The sequence below is a fragment of the Podarcis raffonei genome, chromosome 1, assembly GCF_027172205.1.
Source record: "Podarcis raffonei isolate rPodRaf1 chromosome 1, rPodRaf1.pri, whole genome shotgun sequence".
Taxonomy (NCBI): domain Eukaryota; kingdom Metazoa; phylum Chordata; class Lepidosauria; order Squamata; family Lacertidae; genus Podarcis; species Podarcis raffonei.
This window is the reverse complement of record NC_070602.1, coordinates 54,045,473-54,067,643: the sequence shown is the minus strand read 5'-3', so window position 1 is coordinate 54,067,643 and position 22,171 is coordinate 54,045,473. Positions and strand designations below refer to the sequence as shown.

Sequence of the window (22,171 nt, the reverse complement as noted above, 5' to 3'; positions counted from 1 at the left end):
TTTGCATGCAAGTTGGAGTTTCAGTAAACAAAGCTTTTGTGCATGTTGCTATAACATATTGTTGCACATTTTTATGCTATGTTTTCACCCATTTATACAAAATGGTAAATAATAGTTCACAATGTTCAAGTGCAGCATTTGCTGCCTTTTAATTTATGGTTACCAGACATCCCCATTTCCCGGGGACAGTCCCCAGATTTACAAATTTGTCCCCAGACAAAATCCATCCCCGGAATGTCCCCGGATTTCATTTAATGTCCCCGGATTTATATTTTAAGTGTTGTAGATTTATTAGTAGGGAATGAATGTTGCGTGATTGGTTCAACGGCACAAGACACATCATATGGGGACTTCTGGCAAGGCAAAATGGCGGATGCCACGGCAGCGAGCAGCTCCTGAAGCCAGCCAGAGCCAACTGCGTTACCAGGCTGGCTCTGGGCTGCTGAGACTTCTGTGGCTGCTGCTGCTGCTGCCACTGCTAAGGGGGGAGTGGGGATGCCCACCACATCAACCGGGGGAATTATTGCCCCCCCACGACCCAAATCGAGCCAGGATTGAGAGCACTCGGCCACCCAGCCGACTGCCTAGCAGCGCTCCGGGGCCAAAGTTGGAAGAAGGAGGAGAGGATGAGAAGGAAGAGAGAGAAAGAGGAAGGAGAAAAAAGAGGGGAACCCCAACCTTGCCGTGCCACTGAGGAGGAGAGGTAGGAGAGCACCGGGAGGGCAAGGACATGTGGTCGAGCCCAGGCCCGACCTGAACCTACTCCACGGTGGCTAGCACTCCAAGAGAGCAAGTCGGGGCCCAGAGAAAGGCTGTGTGACAGAGGAGACCACAAAAGAGATGATATTACTTCTTTTTTAAAAAAAAAAACTTAAAAAAAAACTTTTTTTTTCTCTTTTCAAGAAAAAAAAGTGTCCCCAGATTCCTTGGAAAAAATCTGGTGACCTTATTTTAATTAGAAAATGGCTCTTACAAGACGAACGTGCAGGCTCAGAGTGACTGCTTCTCATATGGTGAATATGATTTTGATGACAAAAAAGTAACATATAATATGTTTTCTGGATCATGTCTCTTCCCAACATCAGTGTAATAAATGACTTTATAAATCCCAGATTCAATTAGACTTGATATCAATTAGATATCAATTAGACTGCCATATCAAATGTACTATGGACCGGTGATGTGTAAAATAAGGGGCATACAAAGCCACCACTTTATAAATATAGGCACGCTTGAGCTAATTGAAATACATTGAATTTTGAGCTCATTGAAGTATGTTGAATGTTGAAGATTTATATTTAAATCTTCAATAGGTTGTTGAAGTATATTTATATACTGTTCTTTGGCCAAAAGCTCTCAGGGTATTGAACAGCATGTTAATACAAAAGAAAAATACAATAAAAGTAAAATAAATCAATGGAAACAATGTAAAATAGCAAAATCAATGGTGACATGCCATTCACATTTGTGCCCATTTTATTTCCATCATGGAAAGGGGAAAATCCATTCCCTTCTGCAGATCTGGTTATGTTCTACTATGGCATGGGTTGCCAATAGAGTGCCCATGGGCACAATGATACCCATGAGGTCTTCCATCATTACTCGCAAAAACTCTGCCAGAAACCAAGCTGCCATCTTGGTCATGATGTGGTGAGATGGTTACCTTTTTACCTCTTAAAAAGTAGATAGAATTGAAGAAGGAAATTGGAAGAGTGACACTGTTTCCCACTTCTCCTTTCAGCTCTATATACTTTTCAAGGCTCAGATTAATTCTATCGGGTGCAACTTTTATGCACATCCCTTGGAAAAGCAGTGTGTGTGTGTGTGTGTGTGTGTGTGTGTGTGTGTACTTAATGTCTTTCAGGGGGCTGCAGCTGCTGATCTGGGGAAGTAGGAAGAGCTGTGTCAGACAGCACCCACACCACTCGTTCACAAATCAAAATATGCCTATGGATATATAAAAAAAGTTGCTGAACCTTGTATATCCTGTAAATGAAAGGCCATCTCTTTGTATTGGTAATCAATATGATCTTTACATGGCATCAGGCAGAATTTGTATCACATATGACAAAATTCCAGACAGGTCTCTCATTTCAAGTGTGTGGACATTATGCATTTCATTCTATGTGAAATATGTATAAATGCATTTTGGTACTTCATTCCCTTAAGGCCTTATTAGGAAAGCAGGTGTGAGCAAACTTTTTCTTTTGGGCACTTTGTGAGGTATGTGGCATCCATCCAGCCACATGCAGCAAGGGCATTTAGCTATTGATATGGAGACTGAATAGCTAATAGCCCGATTCTGCTTGTCACTGTATCTGCAAACAGGCATATAGGAAGAGATACAAGGTCTGCTATGCCATCACATCACCACCGCCTGTGTCACTCTGCTGTTGACACAGGCAGATTCAGAAAACCCAACTAACACAGTCAAATGGGTTGATGTTACTCTACGAACAAGAACCAACACCTCCTGTGTGCTGCAGCAGTAATATGAAACCTTGTATAGGAATGGAAAGGAACATGGGTGAGAACATGGGATGCGAAAACTAGGATATCCTAGGTCAATTTCTTGTGCACCATACTAAGGACATTTCAGTTGCCCCAGAGTCAACTACATCATGGTGCACACATAATGATTCATCATGGTTTAGGAATATAGGTTCCCAAACTCATAAATGCTCCTCCCCACGGAAATCAATTTTTTGAGGTCCTGCCTTGGTAGGGCTGAAAAAAAAAAGGAATATAGGTTCCCATTCCCAACTGTAATTTAGTGTTGCTTAGACAATACATAGTTTTAAAGAAAGAATTTGAAATAGTGGTGCCAAATGACCATACAATTCAAGAGATACAGTCCATGAGACTTCTAAGCAAAGCTATGAAACCTTTTTCTTGTATTTCATGGGATTTTGGCCCCACTGTTTATGTTTTTTCTCTTTGTGTTTCTGACAACCGAGGATAACACTTCAAGCATCTGATGAAGTAGGCTCTAGTTCATGCCAGAATAAATTTGTTAGTCTTTAAGGCACCAGAAGACTCTTTGTTATTTTTGCTGCAACAGACTAACACAACTACCCTTTAAAAGTTGCAGGGAACAAATAATGATAAGCAACAAACAATGTGCACAGGGCTTTGCAGCACATTTTCTAGCTTGCTTGGGAATACATAGATAAATAGCCACTCCTCAAAGGACATCAAAATGACAGAATTAAACATTCATTCAAAATCCAGACATGGTAAGTGAGACACCAAAATTGTAGTATTCATTCACCCCAGAACAGAAGATCTGAGAACTCTCAGTATGAAACAGGTTTTGGCTCTCAGCAAACCCATCCAACTTTTTGGCAAACAGGATCTGGAATGTGAGACATGCTTTTGCAACGTCAGGACAGCATCACTTGGGACGTTGCTACAGTTGAAGCTAGAGCAAAAAGCCTCTTGTCCTCTTGTGTATTAGTGCAATACCTCTGTGCACATCATTAATATTACTTAGTACGTTCTCAGTGCTAAAAGAGATGTACACTTTGATTAAACCTGTCTTTGGCTCTGTAGTTTAATATGTGGCATCCCTGCAGCATAAAGGTCACCATGGTGCTATTTCTGGGGAGAAGAACTGATCAGACACCAGGTCACTCCACTGATTATCTGGGGCCTTTATAATTTTCTTTGCTAAGCTTTATTAATTATCATCAATCTTGGTCTGCGATGCCCTTTAAAAAGTAAAAGGCTTGAGTTTTCCTAGATGTATGGATGTCTACTGAGAAACAGTTCTGTGATAGAGACTAATGCTTTGAGCTTAGGAGATTTTTTTAAACAAAAACTAAAACCACAAAACCCTAAGGTGCCTGCAACCAAGGCAGACATCACAGTGAAACATGTGAGAATCCTAGATCTTTGCCACACACCAATGAATAAGATACTGACAACTGTTTGGGGGTTATAAAACCACAGATTTACTAATAAGTAAGCATGAATCTGCAAGGAGCATGAATTAAAACTCATTATCCCCCTGTAGGGACGCGGGTGGCACTGTGGGTTAAACCACAGAGCCTAGGACTTGCCGATCAGAAGGTTGGCGGTGACGGGGTGAGCTCCCGTTGCTCGGTCCCTGCTCCTGACACATCAAAGTGCAAGTAGATAAATAGGTACCACTCCGGTGGGAAGGTAAACGGCGTTTCTGTGCACTGCTCTGGTTCACCAGAAGCGGCTTAGTCATGCTGGCCACATGACCCGGAAGCTGTACGCCGGCTCCCTCGGCCAATAAAATGAGATGAGTGCCGCAACCCCAGAGTCGGTCACGACTGGACCTAATGGTCAGGGGTCCCTTTACCTTTATCCCCCTGTGAGGTTGACTAACTCTAGGTGCCCCAGACTTTACTTTCTCAGATGGACAGCACTGCTGGACTCCAGTCCACAGATTCATAAAGTGGCTGATGTGCAGCCTTCACTGTTAGCCAGCTTTAAAAGCAAGCAGATGAAATCCTTGTCTGTTCCCCACTGGACAGTGTTCACAGGGAAGAAGAATCTGAGATTCAAGTGAGGTTATTCTCCTTAACCACACTAAGCCAGGCAGCATTAAGATTCAGAGTTGCAAGGCAGCTCTTCACCCAGATGATGCCGTCAACTGCTCATCAAAAGTAGCTCTAGACCCTACTCTGTTTAGCCCAACCTGGCAGCTGTGACAAAAGGAGAGACCACAGAAAGCCTAGGCAGCAAAGAATACCACATCCTAGTCAATCATATAGTGTGAAGTAGGTGAAAAAGGAGAACAGGGACAACCAATCTCAAAACCAACAAAAATTTACCCCTTGGCTCCCCAAAAGGCAGGGAGCAATGAAGCCCACTGTGCAAAGGGAAGGGTGGAAGGGGGGCTGTGCCAGGGATTAAGAGAGCAGGGATTAAAAGGCACACTTGACACTACCCATCATAGGCTGTCCTATGATACTGACACAGGCCAACTAAAGCCACCCAGAAGTCTCTCCTACTACCCAAAACAGATGGCACATTCAAGGCTCAGTGGAGTGGCATTCTCAGTTTATATCCAAACTAATTCCGGAGGGGAAAACCCCCAGAGAGAAAAAACAAAGTAATACAAGCATCCAGACATTCTGCCTCCATAATTTCTCTGGTAGCCTGCATTTTATTTCATTTCATTTCATTTTTCTTTTCTTTTTCTTTATATATTTATAGACCACATTTCTAAACAAAGTCCTCTCAAAGAAGCAGGCTACACTATATACATAAAATTACAATGTTAGATTGTATTAAAAACCAACATTTCAAGAAGTACAAAGCAGTTTAGCTGGTATACTCAGAGATTTGAGAAATAATAAACACCCTTCTTATGGAAGTACAAAAGTCTTTCTTTGGAATTGTCAGTTATTTATCTTCTCTGAAGGTGGACATTTTAATTATGTACTAAAGGAGATTTGTGGCTTTCTGTTGTTAAGTGCTCTCTCAAAGCACTGCAGTGACCTAGCCCAGCACAAAACACCTATCTTACGAAGCTACAGAATAAAGCACAATGGAAATATATGGGTGGAGATGTACAAAAGTCTATGGAAACTCTTCCCAACACCTTTTCAGAAGCCTCCAGAATTCCAAAACATCTCTTTACTCTCCACTGATTTCGAAAAGCAATTTGGAGATTTGACACCATAAGATGCTAGACATAGAAGAAAAAGGTTACACTTCTCATTTACCAGTGAATGGCTTTTGGTGACTTCTAGGAAGTACTTTCGCAAATCACAGTTGGGGGGAAATGAGCATGTGTTCCTAGCCTTGCTATATATGGCTTGGTCTCATGTTAATTTGACAGCTTACATCAACTAGGAATTCACAGTAGGGAATCTTTCTAATGAAAACCAAAATGCATTTGCTAACCAACATTGACAGCAGAAGTTCCACTATAAAGCAATTAAGCAGTACACTCACACAATATTCAGCATATCCAGTCAAATGACATCTTCTTTGGCCTCCATATCTTTAAGCCATCATGATCTTTTGTATGAGAGAAATTCATTTCTGAAGAGAAGAAGAAAAACCAAAAGTTAAATAGACTTAAATAAAAGATCTTTGCATGCTTCACTAATTTCTGTGGGGACTGAATGTTCATCAGATGGCACCCCAAGAACTAAAAAGCAAGCAAGCAAACAAACAAAAACAGAATTCTTAAGATACCAAAGTTACAAATAATGAGTGGGCTTCAACTGGTGCCCTAATATTCATGGAAGGGCTTTTGATCCAATGGATGTGTCCACAGATGGGAAAAGAGAAGAGGGAACTTTTGCCAAATACTCTTCCCACTGCTCTCCCAGTGGCCCCACCCAGCATGAGCACCTGAGAGCTGGGGAACTTTCCAGAAGAGGGTGAAAGATGGCATGGGGGTTGCAGAGGGAAATGGGCAAAAATTGCCTTCCAACTTAGGGCACAGACCAAAATCCTTCTGTTAACTCAAGTCATACTGTGAATGACTAAGTGCTTTCATAAAGAAAATCAAGGAAATAGTCTAGTGTCATTGGTGAAAAACTTCAGGTTATTTAATACTTTAAAAAAAATAAACCAGTACTAAAATCTGATCATTTCCCTAAGAAAGTGGGATATATTAATATATTTTAATTGCTTCAGTGATTCAAAGCTCATCAAGAATACTAATAAGAATAACTATGAACAGAAAGATAGTATGATAGGTAATTGAATAAAGTCCCTCTTTTTGCACAAAGACTTGAGTACTTGAAAAGATACTGGTGTCAACATGTATATCTTCATGAAGTGAGAGGAGCTGATATGATACAGCATTGCTATTTTCCCGCTTTTCATGGAGCAATGCATATGACATTCTATATCTGTGTATTTGTGAAGGCATAATCTCCTGCATTTTTGCAGGCAGCAAGGAATAATGGGTTGGATTCATACTTTGTCATTCTTAGACTCCCTGCTGAAATAAGTGAGGCCCCACCAGTATTGGCATTCTAATAGCATTCCCTTGATCTTTTGGCCTACGTGTCCTGTTTTAATTCTTGTGCTGTTTTAACTGGCTTGTTTATCACATGTTTTATTTATAGATGTTTATAGATGTTTTAGTATTTTGTTTTTAGTTTTAAGTATGTTGTTCATATTTTAATGTTTACATATTTTTGCATTAAGTAGTATGTAGATATGATGATATTAATAGTAATAATGATCCCACTGAACTCACTTCAGACTTAGTAAATTAGTAGGTTGTGTCTACTCTAAGCAGATAAAGTATGGAGCTTTAGTCTCACCAATGAAATCAATGGGACAAGTTAGTAACTACCGCGGTTTCTGAACATCATCCATTCAGGAAGACTGTTCAACTTCCGAAACATTAGAAAACCGATGAGCAAAGGGCGGCCTGCCAATTCAACAGAGAAAATTGTGAAAAACAACAGATACATGTAGTGGAAGCCATTCAACTTCCGAGGCATGTTCGAAAATGGAAGCATTTACTGTACTTTCAGGTTTTTGGCGTTCGAAAATTGAAACATTTGGCAATGGATACGTCTGAAAACTGAGGTACCACTGTAATTTCAATGGGAATAAGGATGCTCAGAGTTGTTGGGAGACCAACATTTTTCTCACAGAGCTACAATTCTCAGCACTCTTTAACTATCAATCCCTCTTCACAAGGAACTCTGAGTTGCGGTGAATGTATGGAGTGAATATGGCCACAATGAGAACCCAGCCAGTCTCTCCTCATCCTAAATTGACAGAAGGAACTCCTAGTTGCATGTAATGTGGAGCAGCCATTGTGCAAAGCGACAGAAATACTGATGATTGAGGGGCTGGTAATGGCTCAGAGAACCAATAGTGAGGAAGGCACCCTTCATAGAAATCAGTATTTCAGGAACCCAGAAACAATAACTGGGGCTTTGTCCTGTGAGGCTAGGAAGCTTGTAAAAGAAAAGGAGACTGGCCAAATGGGACCCAGGCTTTAATGAGAAGCTGAAATGGAACCATCTTGGGCAAAATAGCAGCCAAACTTATTCTGGGCAAGGTCTGTTGGTCAGTTGAAATTCCCATTGTCCCCTGCCCATCCCTGCTTCATCTACATTAAGAATGTCATCCAAGCTTGAAGTACAGCCATTTTTAGATAGATGAAGTTTAACTTCATCTATCAACCTTGCTCTATGGTCTAAGCAGTGAAGCAAAGAACACTTTTTCAAATTAAACATTAAGCAGTTATTTATGGAGTCGGAACACAAGTGCTAATGTTGACATTTAGTCAGAACACAATGGCAAAGCCCTCTGCTGTTTCATGAAGAACATAATGACTAATGAGGTTTGTAACTACCACAATTAGTCTGGTTTTACATCTCAACCGGAAGACTAAGCTACACTGTGGCTCCCAAAGCACATTTTGTAAAGGTTGTGGTTAAGTGTTGCCTCAGATGTGAAAAATGAAGCCTAGTGACCACCTTGTTTTGAGTTGTAGACGTCAATTGGCCCATAACCTGAGAATTGGGCCCGTCCTCTGTTGTTGGTACTACTCTACATTTCAGTCAGTGTGATCAGAAAAGCATGCACAGCTCTAGCAGTGTCTTCAGCATAACACCAGAGGTTTCCTGCTTTCCAATAATCAGCTTTCTCCAGAGTTCCTGGTTAAGAAAACTCCTTACCCATTCAGTTCAGTTTAGAATCTAAAGTGTTTATTGTCTCATGACACAATACAAGCACAGACACACTAGCTACATAAACTTGAAGAGATGCCGGTACACCATGATCTACTCTACTATAATACCGTTATTCTGGTTTTAGAAGTAAACCTTGTGAAAATACAAGCAGACAGAGATTCACTAGCACTTTAGCATACTAGCTCACCATGCTAAGCTGAACCATATAACATTGAACCTTCAGCTTTTCCACATCAATTCAATTCAACGCCTTCCAAATAAGTCAGGGGGGAAATGGTTCACCATGTCTTTTGTTAATGTTATATCTCTGCTGGGGTTCTCTCACCAAAGACTACTTGCCCCAAACTTGGGTCCTGGATTCCAACCAAAAGTGAGGTAAATATGTTATCAACAACAACAACATTATACTGCAAGATATACGTTCCCCCCCTGCTGTAGTATCTTCCACAATGTGTGATGCCACTTCTTTTACTTCAAATCCCCTCAAAGCTGACCTTTTCCTCAAAGCTGTTTACGCCTGTCTCCACTTCCACTTTTCCTTTGTGTAAGATTTTAGATTGTTGGCCTTTAGGGGCAGAGATCCAGCCTTCTTTACTCTGCAAAGTACCCTGCACACTGATGTAACAACAGCAGCAGCAACAACAACTGCAGCAATAAACAGAAACCTTCTCTTAAATCAGTGAAATTTAGCAACTATAAAATATAAATATATCAATTTGACCTAGCGGTGTGTGCAGCCTCTCAAAATACTCCATACTATTTGTAGGTTAAGACATTTGGAGGGCCATGTGAGCTAACAGATGCAGGGCACAAACTTTTTTCAACAATTTCTCAGAGTTTGGGATTCTTTCTTAAGAGATTCACACACACACACACACACACACACGAGTGGCGGAAGTCTGGACAACATTTTGTATCCTCCACAATATCCTCCACCTAGCATTGGGGGCTAAAAATGCCACACACACTATGTCATTCATCTATCAGCAAAATACTGAGCATTCTCCTTCTTCAGTATCTATTTTTATTCAGTATTTTAAAAAGCACAAATTCCTGTGTGAGGGAGAGTCTCAGTATGCACACTTGAAAACAAACCAGCTCATTTACGGACAATTCCTGGGCCTGGATCAGCCAAGAGTCTCTTAAATTTAACAGGAATGTCTCACGGGAAGTACTCAGCAGAGATCTTAAATCAATTTTGTCAAGTTACCTAATTTGTCAAGAGGAAAAAAGACAGTTCTCCAGAGATAAGTGATTGAAATACATCAGAACAGCAGAATCAGGTGCATCTTGGGAAATATACTTTGTGGGCTTTGATTTGAGCTGTCACTGAAAACATGATTCTGCAATTCTTTTTTTGGCAAATAGGGAACTTGTAAAAGCTTTGCTTAGACTAACAAGGCTGTATTTCTTTCTTTTTCTTTTTTGTTCTCAGACACAAGCCAAAGATCACAAATCAAGTGAAAAGAAGAGAAATTAAATAATCAAAACTGGGGACTGGGTTCAAATATTAGAAGCTGCATTTGCCTTGGTAATGCTTTTTGAATAAAGCATTTTAAGTAACACCTTTAGCAACTGAAACTAAATTCTATTTGTGTCTGTCTGTTTAGCTATCTAATAGTGGACTTGAACCAATAGACCCAATTTAGTCATGTGAAGACAACATGATAAAGCTCCAGTGTTTGCCCATCTTGAGCTTTCTGCAGCAAATGAGAGAGGTAGGTAGGTAGATATAAAAAATGAGATTTCCAAGTGATGAATATATTTTCCTGTCTCCTATGCTGAGATAATTAAAGCTTTACTATGCCCTTTTTATTTGAGTTCATAGCAAGCCATATTACCAGCTCATTGTCTCATTGTACATAACAACCCATAACATAGCAGAAAGTAAAATACTGAATACAGATGGGCACAGCAATCCTAGCTGGAGAATAGCAGAGCAGCAGTGCTCCTGTCATATCTGAATCCCCCTACTGACTGCAGCAGCTAGGAGACAGCTTTTTTGTTTACCATTTTCCTCTGCCCTGAAATAATAATAATAATAATATAATAAAAAATATTACTTGTAATATTTGTCCCAGCCAATCTAGGTGGCTTCCAGCATAACAAATGCACAGCAAACTGTCAAACAGTAAAAACCTCCCGATAAAGGGCGGCCTTCAGATGTCTTCAGAAAGTTGTATAGTTGTTTATCTGTTTGACATCTGATGGGAGTGTGTTCCACAGGGCAGGTGCCACAACCAAGAAGGTCCTCTGCCTGGTTTCCTGTAACTTCACTTCTCACAGTGAGGGAACTGTCAAAAGGCCCTTGGAAATTCTGTGGCTTTACGCTGGTTACTACCAGTGGGAGACCTGCCAATGGTAACTTCCTGCCCAGATGGGTGGCGGTTGAGCTACAGTAAGGTTACCAGATATTTTTCAATGAATCTGGGGACAGTTTTCAACTTCAATTGATTTTGTATGGGGATTGATGTGTAAATCCAGGGACTCTCCCCAGGCAACAGGGACATCTGGTAACCTTAGGCTATAATGGAGTCCCCCACCCATTCCACCCATCACAGCACACCAGCAGTGCTTTTCTCTGCCAACAGACAGGAGACTAGATTAAGGTAGGTAGCCGTGTTGGTCTGTCACAGTAGAAATATATATATAAAAATAATAAAAAATTGTCCAGTAGCACCTTCGAGACCAACTAAGTTTGTTCTTGGTATGAGCTTTCGTGTGCATGCACACTTCTTCAGAAGAAGTGCATGCACACAAAAGCTCATACCAAGAACAAACTTAGTTGGTCTCGAAGGTGCTAATAGGCAGGGGACTGAGCAGCATACTAACCCACACCCAGCCATCAAGGGGGCTAGAATTCTAGCCTAAGTAAGTTGTGCTTTAGTCCTACAGAAATAATTTAACTTAGTTATTGTTTATTTCAATGGACAAAACTATGACTCAAATCTAGCCCAGTAAATTTAATTTCCTCCTTCCAGTTAAACACCTGGTACTTGTTGAGGGATAAGGCCCACACTGCCTTAAGCCTGTAAGGGGAGAAAGTCCGAGGAGTTTCATATATGCCTTCAAAGCTACATTGGAATATGTAAGATAGGCTGCTCTCAGTCTTTAGCTGTCTTAGTGGCTGGAGAAGGGAAGGACGAGCTGTATGCAAATAGCCTTCATACTTGCATAACCTCTAATGTTATGGATGTTCCCTGTGTGAATCAGATAAATGAGGCTACACCGCTTTTGATATCCTTGAGAAAATAAAGCAAATCGCTGTTTTAAAATTAAGTCACAAAAATGATTAATGGGTGCAAGCTCTGTGACAGCAATGGGTGGGTGAGGGAGCTTAGACTAGTGGAAGGAGTGATCTGAGGGGCCTCAATGTCACCCTCCATTGATTTGAGTGATGCAGCATGTCAAGGATAAAGAACGTCATGTGGGAACAGCAAGGAAGCAACAATGCATGGTATTTTACAGCATCACTTCCATTGTCAGTTACAATAAAACCTGGGGACAGACCTTGGGAGGTAAGCCATACATTGATTTGTTCTTGAAGCTTTGATGGTGTGTTGGTTGCTGTGTAATCTTTCTTAAACCCTTCAATAAAAAAGTACAGATTGTTTTCAGAAGACCCTGCCGGTGGCTTTGACATATGCATGATTGATTGTTCACACAGCCTATGTCTCCATTGTTTGTTATACAAATATTTTCAACCTTCTTTTAAACATGGGAGCAACCCAGCATGAAGCCCCAGACAGCCAGGATTTCTGTTACTAAATCCCAGCTCTAGAAAGCATCTCAGCTGAAGGACAATTTGCCTAGCTTGACACCTTAGATGCAAAAGGTGCTACTAGGAATAATGGCATGGATTTGCTGTACTTCCAAGTATAAGGCAGGCAAAACTGCTGCCTTAGGAGTACCACAAAGCTTAAGCAAATACTCATTTGAACCAGGCAAATTTGTTTTGATGAAATTCTCATCTCTTGCATCTTTCTTTATCTCACTGGATGTATTCAACATACCTTGTCTTAGTCAAGCAAACATACCTTTGTTCTAATTTAATGTATTAAATTTTTGCATCGGTAGAAACCTTTATTTGAACTACCTGCCAGCTATAATATGAAGAAAAGTATTATAACAAATGTATTGGCTGTATTTTTACATCCATAATCGCACCCCATTGTGATAAAATGCTAAAAATTAAAGGGGAAAGGAAGGTGTTTTAATTCATTTATTTAACAACATTTGTAAACCACTTGATAGTAAACAAAACCTTGAAGCAGTTTCCAGAAAATAAAATAAAACAAACATTAACATTATCAATTAGAAATATCAAAATATTTTTGGATATGGTAAAAGGTAAAGGGACCCCTGACCATTAGGTCCAGTTGTGGACGACTCTGGGGTTGCGGTGCTCATATCACTTTATTGGCCGAGGGAGCTGGCGTACAGCTTCCGGGTCATGTGGCCAGCATGACTAAGCCGCTTCTGGCGAACCAGACCAGCGCACAGAAACGCTGTTTACCTTCCCGCTGAAGCGGTACCTATTTATTACTTGCACTTTGTGCTTTCGAACTGCTAGGTTGGCAGGAGCTGGGATAGAGCAACGGGAGCTCAACCCGTCACAGGGATTCAAACCACCGACCTTTTGATCGGCAAGCCCTAGGCTCTGTGGTTTAACCCAAAGCGCCACCCGCGTCCCTCTTTTGGATATGGTATGAATGCTAAATATAGGACTGAAAGTTATGATTGTTATATGTAAAGCAGGACACCATCACTGAAGGAAGGAAAGGAGGCAGGATATATTTATCATTGATGTCAAAAGCCCTGAACATCTAATTGGGACTACTGTGTAATCAAATGAAATGGCACACACAGCTCTGTAGCTGTAGGAAGTGGGAAGATCCTCTGGCACCAGTCTTTTATGCCTGCACAGGACAGTCCAACAAGAGATATACATATGGATGCCTGGTCCATGTATACATCATTCTGACCTGGAACATGGCACGAGATTCCATAAACCATCTAAATCGTTTTTCCCTTTCTTTGTCACAGATTCATTGGGGGTGCAGTCCGAAAGGTACGGTCTGGAAGATGGAAGCAGGGTTGGAAGTCAGAAGATCACAACATCACAAAAACTGTTGTGATTTAGCTGTGATTTCTGCATTGCAGGAGATTGGACTAGGTTGCCCTTGGGATCCCTTCTGACTGTACATGTCTGTGATTCTACACTGAACTGTAATATCCAAAGTTCTGAAGTAGGGGGTAGATAGGCACCACCACACTCCTCCATATATATTTTTTTAAAAGGCCGTCGTTGTCCCCACAACTATTCCCCTGCGATTGGGAACACTGGAAAGGAAATTCAGCATATTCCATACAAGGCTCGCACAGTTTCCTTCCTGGCTTGGAGGCATACCAAGGAACTGGGAGAGCTATGGCTCCTCCTGATTAATCCACCTCCAGCATACCTGATTTTGGCTCCAACATCCGCAGGCAAAGGGCTAATTTGGGCAGGGCAAGGACCATGGAGGCTTTCATCTGGGCAGATAAACTTCTCTGAAGCTGGATCAACCTTTCTGAGATCAGATCTCTCTCTTCTTCAGCAAGTGAGATCAGATGCAACCTTCCAGAGCCATAAGATTGCAGGCTTAGTTAGTTATTCTATTTGTATACTCCCCATACAGCTTAGTTTTCTGGGCAGTTTACAGAAACATTAAATATATATACAAATGTTCAAAATCTCGCACGGAAAAGCATTAAAACAGCCATAAAAATCACAGCAGCCACAAACCAAGGTAAGCATCTAAAGCAATAGCAGCTAAAACAATTTAAACGCAACATAAAACCAACAAAGAATGAGAAAGGATTCAAGCTAAACTCTAACACACCATTTAGATGCACCCACTATGATTCAGGGAACAATAACAAAATTATTTACCTGGCACTTAAAGGCCATCCAATAGGCACCAAGTGAGCCTTTTGGGAAGGGCATTCCACAAATGGGGTGCCACCACCAAAAGCCCTCCCCATAGAAACCATGCATCTCACTTCATTAGGTGGGGGGACCTAGGGAAGAGTCCTCAATTAAGATTTCAAGGACTAGGCAGGTGGTTGTAGAAGAAAGGAAGGATACTCTGGCCACATACTCTGCCCAAGAAAAACAAATGGAAGGGTATCCTCCCCCCCTGTTCTCAATGCAAAATATTACATAGTTCTGTAAGCACTTGGGATGAGCAAGTTGTCTATCAATCAAATAAATAAATGCGCTACATACATCAAAGAAAACACGCACAACTACCCAACACAATGGGGGAAAATGAAACATAATTAATGGTTTGATTAGGAATGACTAAAATCACGAATCATTAATAATTGAGTGATTAAGGATGATTAGTCATTCTTGATCAAATAGACATTCATCATTTTAAATAACTTGGTTGATTTCATCCTGTATGTCTTTTTAATGTGAAAAATAACTTCAAAGTCCCAGACTAAATATGCAAGCAGTAAGTATTATTTACTCAGCCACCCTTTCCAGAAGCAGAGTGCAACGAAGATGTTAATGAAGAAGCATTGTGGAAAAAAGCACAGGCCTTCAGAAAAAGATGTGGGCTTTCGCCTAAATAATGTATAATCTAATTTAGAAAGATAACATGAATAGAGGAACATTTCAAGATTACAAGATGTTCTATGGGGAAACGTCCCATCTTTCTATGTCATCATGATCTTTTTAAAAAAGCATTTCAGATGTCCATCAAGTTATAGAACAGGGTAGCGGGTTTTGTTTGTTTGCCTGCTTGCTTGCTTGCTTGCATTTTAATCAGGATATTTTATTACACAAATGTAAGACATTGACAGAACAATTACAGGCGAAAGTCCTTTAAAAAGGATGAGATTTTAATGAAAATTCAGGGAGGAAAAGAGGGAGCAGTTTGTAAAAGACAAGTAGGACATTTTCAGCAATGTTGTGTTGATTCCCCTTTCCACCAAACAATGATTTTTTTTTGGTCCATTCTCCATTACATAATAAGAAATGAAAATGTGGTGAACATTGTCAAAAGGGTGAGGAAATTTTGACAAATTCTCATGGGTGGGATTTTAGTGAGGAAGTTGCCTTTGACCAGTGGCGGAGCTTCATGCTCCGGCACCAGGGGGCGGAGAGCAGGCGGGGGCAGGGCTGGTGCACGTCCTGGGGGTGGGGCACACATCCCAGGGACAGGGCGGGGCGTGCCGCCCGCAGGGGCATGTTGCAGGTCCTGGGACGCAGCGTGGGCGGGGAGGGGCAGCCGCGATGGCACCCCACCGGGATCACGCTGCCGGGGGCGGTGTGCTCCCCCCACACTCCTCTTCCTCCACCAGTGCCTTTGACTCATCTAGTTCAGTATTGCCTTCACTAATTGGCAACAGCTCTTTGGGATTTTAGACAGGGTTATCTCCCAGTCCAGGGCATCAATCCTGGAGATGCCTTGGATTGAGCCTGGTATTTCCTGATGTCTCAAAATGGAGTGTTCTGAAGGTAGGACAGGGCTGGCAGATGCTGAGCCGCTTTCACAGTGAAAGGCTCCATCCCTGGGCCCAGTCTGCCTGCCCCCCACCTCCATGGCTACTGTCATGAGTGGCTTGAATGTGGATGTGCTGTTGGCTCTACCACTCTTCAAAGCCTCAGTAATACAGTATTTGTTAGCAATTTCACTCCTCCGATGCTGCAGATGAGATTGTTGTAAATTACATGCCTGTCTGGGATGAATCTGGGAAATGAAGACCGTCTTATCTCTTCCGCTGCGGGTACTGTTACACTTTAAATTCACTTTTTTTTATTTCTGCTTGTTCTCTTGGAGCTGGAGAGAACGGACACCATTATGTTTTTGTCTGTACATAGTGTGTAAATAAATAGTAGATTAGCTCTACCATGTCCCAATCTTCTTGCTGTGTTATGCCAGAAGATTAGTATGCATATACCAGCTGGTATATGTTGCTAAGAAGTGCACTGGAACAGAAGGGAGATGCCTTTTCCAGAGCTGCACTTACCGGAGGATGCTCAGAGATTCGGGGGCTTGCAGGCACCCGCAGGGCATTTTTTCAACAGTATTGGCCTGAACATAAGCCACACCTTTTTTCCAAATTCTGACCATGGCTTAAAGTGTGGCTTAAATTTGCAACCTTACAAAAATTGGGGCTTTTTTTTACCTTATTGCTGCTGAAACAGACATATTGTAAAACGGAACAGGTGTGAGTGCCTGCATAATTTTAAGGGATCGGCTTATATTCGGGTATTGTCTCCCCCCCCCCCCTGAATTTTAAAGGTGCTGCTTATATTCGGGCCAATACGGTAATAGCTCTGCACCAGCACTAGAAAAGCTCAGATTCTAGACCTAAGACATCTAACACAGACAATTCTAGCTGGGTGGGGACCGTTGTCACTATGGGGGAGTTTGGGTTATTTTCCCCCCTGGCCCTCTGTTTTCTAACAACAGCCTGACTTACAGCTTGAGGAAAGATTTCCTGACACAGAATTGAAACCCCTGCCCCCAAACACTCCTCCCGTTTATCATGCTTGCAAACTTTGGGTCTGTCAGTCAGACTACTGTCAAAGGCAATAACACAATTGTATGGTAATCAAAGGGTTTGCAACAAAAGATGGCCATTTGCTTCCTTCCATTGTTAAAATTATGTTTCATAATAATAATAAAATTGAACATTGTGAATGTAGTTCATTGTCACCCTTGCAGAAAGGTATGGCTATTTCATGGCTCACTCATGGTTCATGATCAACCCACTTAACACATTCATTTGTCTGACGTTTAGGTTATCTTTCTTGTGCCCTGCCTTCACTCTGAACTTATCTAACCTCTGGTTTGGTTTGTTTCCCCCCACCCACCCTCAGCTGTTCTGTGTTGCCTTCAGGCTGAGCCCTTGAACTGAAAAACAAAACAAAACACCCTCTTGCTGGATCAGCATTACAAATGCAAATGCCTTCTCCAGGCATTCCTCTCTGCAATACTCCATTATGACAGCAATTACCACCCCATAAATCTAACTCCTTTCTGTACAAAATAAAAAAACAAACAGGAATGTAAAAGATGCTGTCCTTACCAGACAATACAGACAATGCATATTATCTAAGCAGGTACTTGATATTTAAATGCAATTACACATTTGGGGATTGAGAGGGGAAGTGGTGTTGGTGAAACAAAACAAAACAAAAACTATCCACTATATTTAACCTGTAATACCTTGGTTTGAAAATGCAAGATAAATGATGATAGAGAAAGAAAGAGGAGGAGGATCTGTCAAAGAACCAGATGGATTTGAGTCCCAAACATAATATACATGCACTAGGAGGAGCACTGGATTTGAACATTAGCTGAGCCTAATTCAGAAATTGCAAATCCAAGCAGGTTTGTAATGCAAGCATTAAAACTTTGAAAGTTCTTCTCTAACTCAAATTAAAGTTCAAGCCATAGCAAAAGTGAGCTTTCTGTTCACCCTTCTTTCCACCCTCCTGCTGATCCAAACACAAACACACAGATACATATCAAATCCTTTCCCAGCTCTCTTTCTTTCTTTCTTTCTTTCTTTCTTTCTTTCTTTCTTGCTGCTGCTCTGGCACCGGCACATGCCAAATGTAAGGAGTGCTGGGAAATGTTATTTTCTAGTACTGCTGTTCGACAATTCAAACAGGCTTGAAGCTGGGTTCAGTAGAACTGAGCGTATTTTCTAGCTTGAGGGAAACTGTTTGGTTTTTAGAACCCCATTTATTCTCAGAGCAAAAAACATCCTCTACCCTAAAACTTGAATTGCTGCATTTTAAAAATATGGATGTTATAACAGAAGAAGACCCAGATCCCTCTCTCCCTTGCCAGGGATCGATGAGTCTGTCAATTTCATTTTCTTTCCAGTCTGCACTTCAATTGGCCATATTTCCACAGTATTTGCCTTTTAACCTCCACTCTACACACCCTTCTCCTGGAAGTTTGTCCATATTTAAATGTATTTCTCCCCAAAGTACATGCTTTGCATACAAAAAGTCCCAATTTCAATCCCGATTCTCTCCAGGATGACAGATGACTTAGTGTAAGGCAACTACCTAGCTACACTGTGAGTAATGTCGATAGTCCTATCCATCCCCCCCCCCCCCCGAAATTTAGTTCAGTCCAACCAGGGCAGCTGTGACAGAGAAGCCAGATTGTCCCTTTCCCTTTCTGTTATACATCACAGCCTTCCTTGTTTGCTTCTGCTAATCCCATTGACCCCCTGTGTACACAGCACACATTGTCACTGGCATCTTGCTGCTACACAGCTTGCAGTAGAGAGGATGAGCCTTGCAAAGCCCCAGTTGAAGCTGTTAGCTGAGGAACCTAACAGGACAGCTTTCTCCTTAGCATGCCTAGAAACATAGCTGTGAATTTGTACGTGCCTTGAAATACCCGTTATAACACAGTCTTTTTGAGGGACAGAAATTGTTTGGATTTTTAATGCCTTTAGAATATAATGTTGGACCCAAGCTGATGGAGGATGGGAACCAGGCAAATTGACACCCACCAGAAAGCTGGAAAAGGTTCCTGGGAAGAATGACTTGTACAATTATCTATTCATATCACATATATTCTTGAACTCCTCTCCACCTTTTCGGGGGGGGGAAACTTTTCTCCAAAGGCACTTATGGAAATGTTGCAGTGACTGGATAAGCAAATGCATTGTCCTATAATGCAGACAAGTGTTATGTGGCTCTTGAGATGTTGTACTGCAACTCCCGTCATCCATGACTATTGACCATTCTGACGGAGACTGATGGGATTTGGAATTCAGCACCATTTAAATCTGGTTTTATGGTTTGTTAACTTGTTTAACAACAGTAAGCAGAGGGTAGGAGCACTGTAAAGCTCCCTATGGATCTACTATGAAACCAGTACTACGTAACTTGTTCATAAGTTAGCTGGGCTAAGGGTTAAGCAGTGAGTTAACCAAGTAGGTGGGCCCAGTTAATCAGGATAGTGAAAACTCAACACCCTGTAAAAAGTGTCAATTTGTTGCTTCTTCATTCAGTTTTGAGAGACATTCAAATTATGATTGTTGTCAAGTGGGTGAATTGGCAACAAAATGAAAATGAGATTCAATGTAAGTAGGGGTAAACTGATAACTATGTTATGAAAGAAAAGAAATCCACTTAATGTTCATATCCAGTAGCAGTTGGTGTGGCATCTCCTGGCAGCTGAGTCACTGCTGGCTGCTTACTGGGAGGAAGAAAGGGAGAGATCAAGTTGGCAATGAGGTCAGTGCAGTGCAAATGCACCTGCAGACCCAATCCAGTGCTGCTGCTGCTGCTGTGTTTGCACTGCACTAATCTCCCCCTTTGCTTCCCCCTCCCCCTCTCCTTCCAGGTAAGCAGCAGCAACTAGGCTGTCACATCACAATATCAGTGTTGGGACCTGAACTTTCTGCAAGTGTTCCTTCTCAACTTGCAGATTCAGCAACTGGTGCTTTAAGAACTTTCAGGACTCAGAAAGGAATAAGAGAAGTTGGCAATCATGCATAAGTTTCCTATAACAGGGAAAACCTATTACTTCGTGATGTGGACATACTCTCATTGTGCCAGCTCACAGCTTTTCTTCCCTCATCCCTCCAGTGTTTTGTCCTGGTCTTTAATCCACATTGTAGAACATCACTTGCCTTAAGTGACTGTTCAACAATCTAATGACTATCAGTGCTGTTGAAGGCATTTCCAGTATCTGCCAAAATGTCTTTGTGTAAAAATTCAACCCAAACAGTTTGCAAAATGCATGTGCAGTGCATTACCTCCTCCAGTACCATTAAACATGTCAAGAAAGTAGACTCATATTGCTTAATTATAGATGAATTATATTGTAGCAACCGTGTCATAGCCACAGTGATTCTAGAAATTGACAAGTGTGCCTGTAATATATCAGGTTTCATTTTCATCATTTTCTTTCACTATCTGGCTATAAACTAGTCTTTTAGAATAATGATTAAATGATTCAAGAACATATTTGGCTGTTGTTGTTGTTGTTGTTGTTGTTGTTGTTGTTGTTAGCAGAAGAAGGTGCCTATTGTGAATCAGAGCATGGGTCCATCTAACTCACAACTATTTACACTGACCAGCAAAGACTGCAGTATTTCAGATATAGATATTTGCCAGCACTATAAGAGTCCAGAGGTGGACCTGGATCCTTCTACATGCAAAATGGCTGCTCTCCTTCCTAAATAGCTTCAGTCCTTCCTAAAACTAAATCCAGCATATTCATCACACATATGTACAGATGAACCATTTTTAATATACTGCTTCAGTTGCTGCCATTGTTTAACTCCCCCCCCCCATGGGTGGGTTCACTGGTGTAGGAAGTGGCAACATTTAATTTAAAAATAATCAGATAACGTGTGCAACATTTACATGCATCAGAATACATGATACCGCTGGAAATTGTTTAATCAGGGAAAATGGCCCGCATTTTCCCTGATAAAGATTTCTCTTTGTGTGTGTTGTGCATGCTCGGTGCTCCTGAACAAATCAGCTTCCCATTTCTCATTCCTTTGCCAGTGGAAAACTGTCCCACATTGGCTAGTCAATTCTTTGCTGACACCAGAAACGAAAAGCAATAACCTGGAATGGGATGAAATAGCTATTTGGGTCTGTCATTTAAATAGGGAACTGATGAGTAATAGCCTGACACCATGAGAAATAGCCTGACACTGCACAATAGCTAACTGGATCTAGGCTTTGAATGAGGAACTGATGACAATAGCTCAGATTACACAGAAAAGCTAGATGAATCTCTGTCTCCTATAATTGGGGAAGTGATGAGTAATAAGCTCAGCATGAAGCAAAATAGCCAGTCAGTGCTTTGAATCATGAACAATGAGCAATAGCAAATACCAGAACTCTGTGAAAATTGACCGAACATGCAATGCAGTGTTAAACAAAGTGAATGGGATAAGGGGGAATGTATTCACACAACCCTACTTCATGGGTATAATGGAAGTGGCCTGCATGTTGGGGGAAACCAGATTGGAATGTATAATTTTGGAGAACTATCCCCAATAGAAAAATGATAGATTTTGTTGTGTGTGTGTGCATCTAGCATAATGGAAAAGATCTCCATTACTAACTGTATTTATTGCTATGCTTTGAAAGTGTCTGCACAAGACAGGTAAGGAAGCAGACCTGGGCATGTGCTGAAGTTTGGAAGTTGTTTGGAAACTCAGTGGATATCTGAGACATGCTACAAAGTTGCCAGGAAATTTTGGTACTTTGTGATGGATCAACGGAAAACTGTGGAGAAATAGATGGGACAAATTCTCCACATCTCTAGGCAAAACATTACTGGGCCAAAGGTATCTGGCCAAGAGCCAAAGTTGGCCTGAGGGTCCAGGCTAAAGATAGCAGACGGCTGCAGCCTGGCAGAAAGCCATAGGAATGATAAAAACATAATTAAAACAAAATAAAAAATCACATGCCATTTTACATCTGGAGTTTGTCAAAGACAATAAAGAGAACTCTGATCCAT

At 41.3% G+C, this 22,171-nt stretch overlaps 1 protein-coding gene across 2 annotated transcripts in view; it reads right to left on the bottom strand.

Annotated features, from left to right (window-relative positions):
* Positions 1-22,171, bottom strand: part of LRRC4C (leucine rich repeat containing 4C) — a 625,819-nt gene that overhangs the window by 386,867 nt on the left and 216,781 nt on the right. For both annotated transcript variants that reach the window (XM_053387713.1, XM_053387698.1), the window contains exon 2: positions 5,935-6,024. The gene's annotated coding sequence lies outside the window, so the exon portion shown is untranslated. The remainder of the gene's footprint in view (positions 1-5,934; positions 6,025-22,171) is intronic.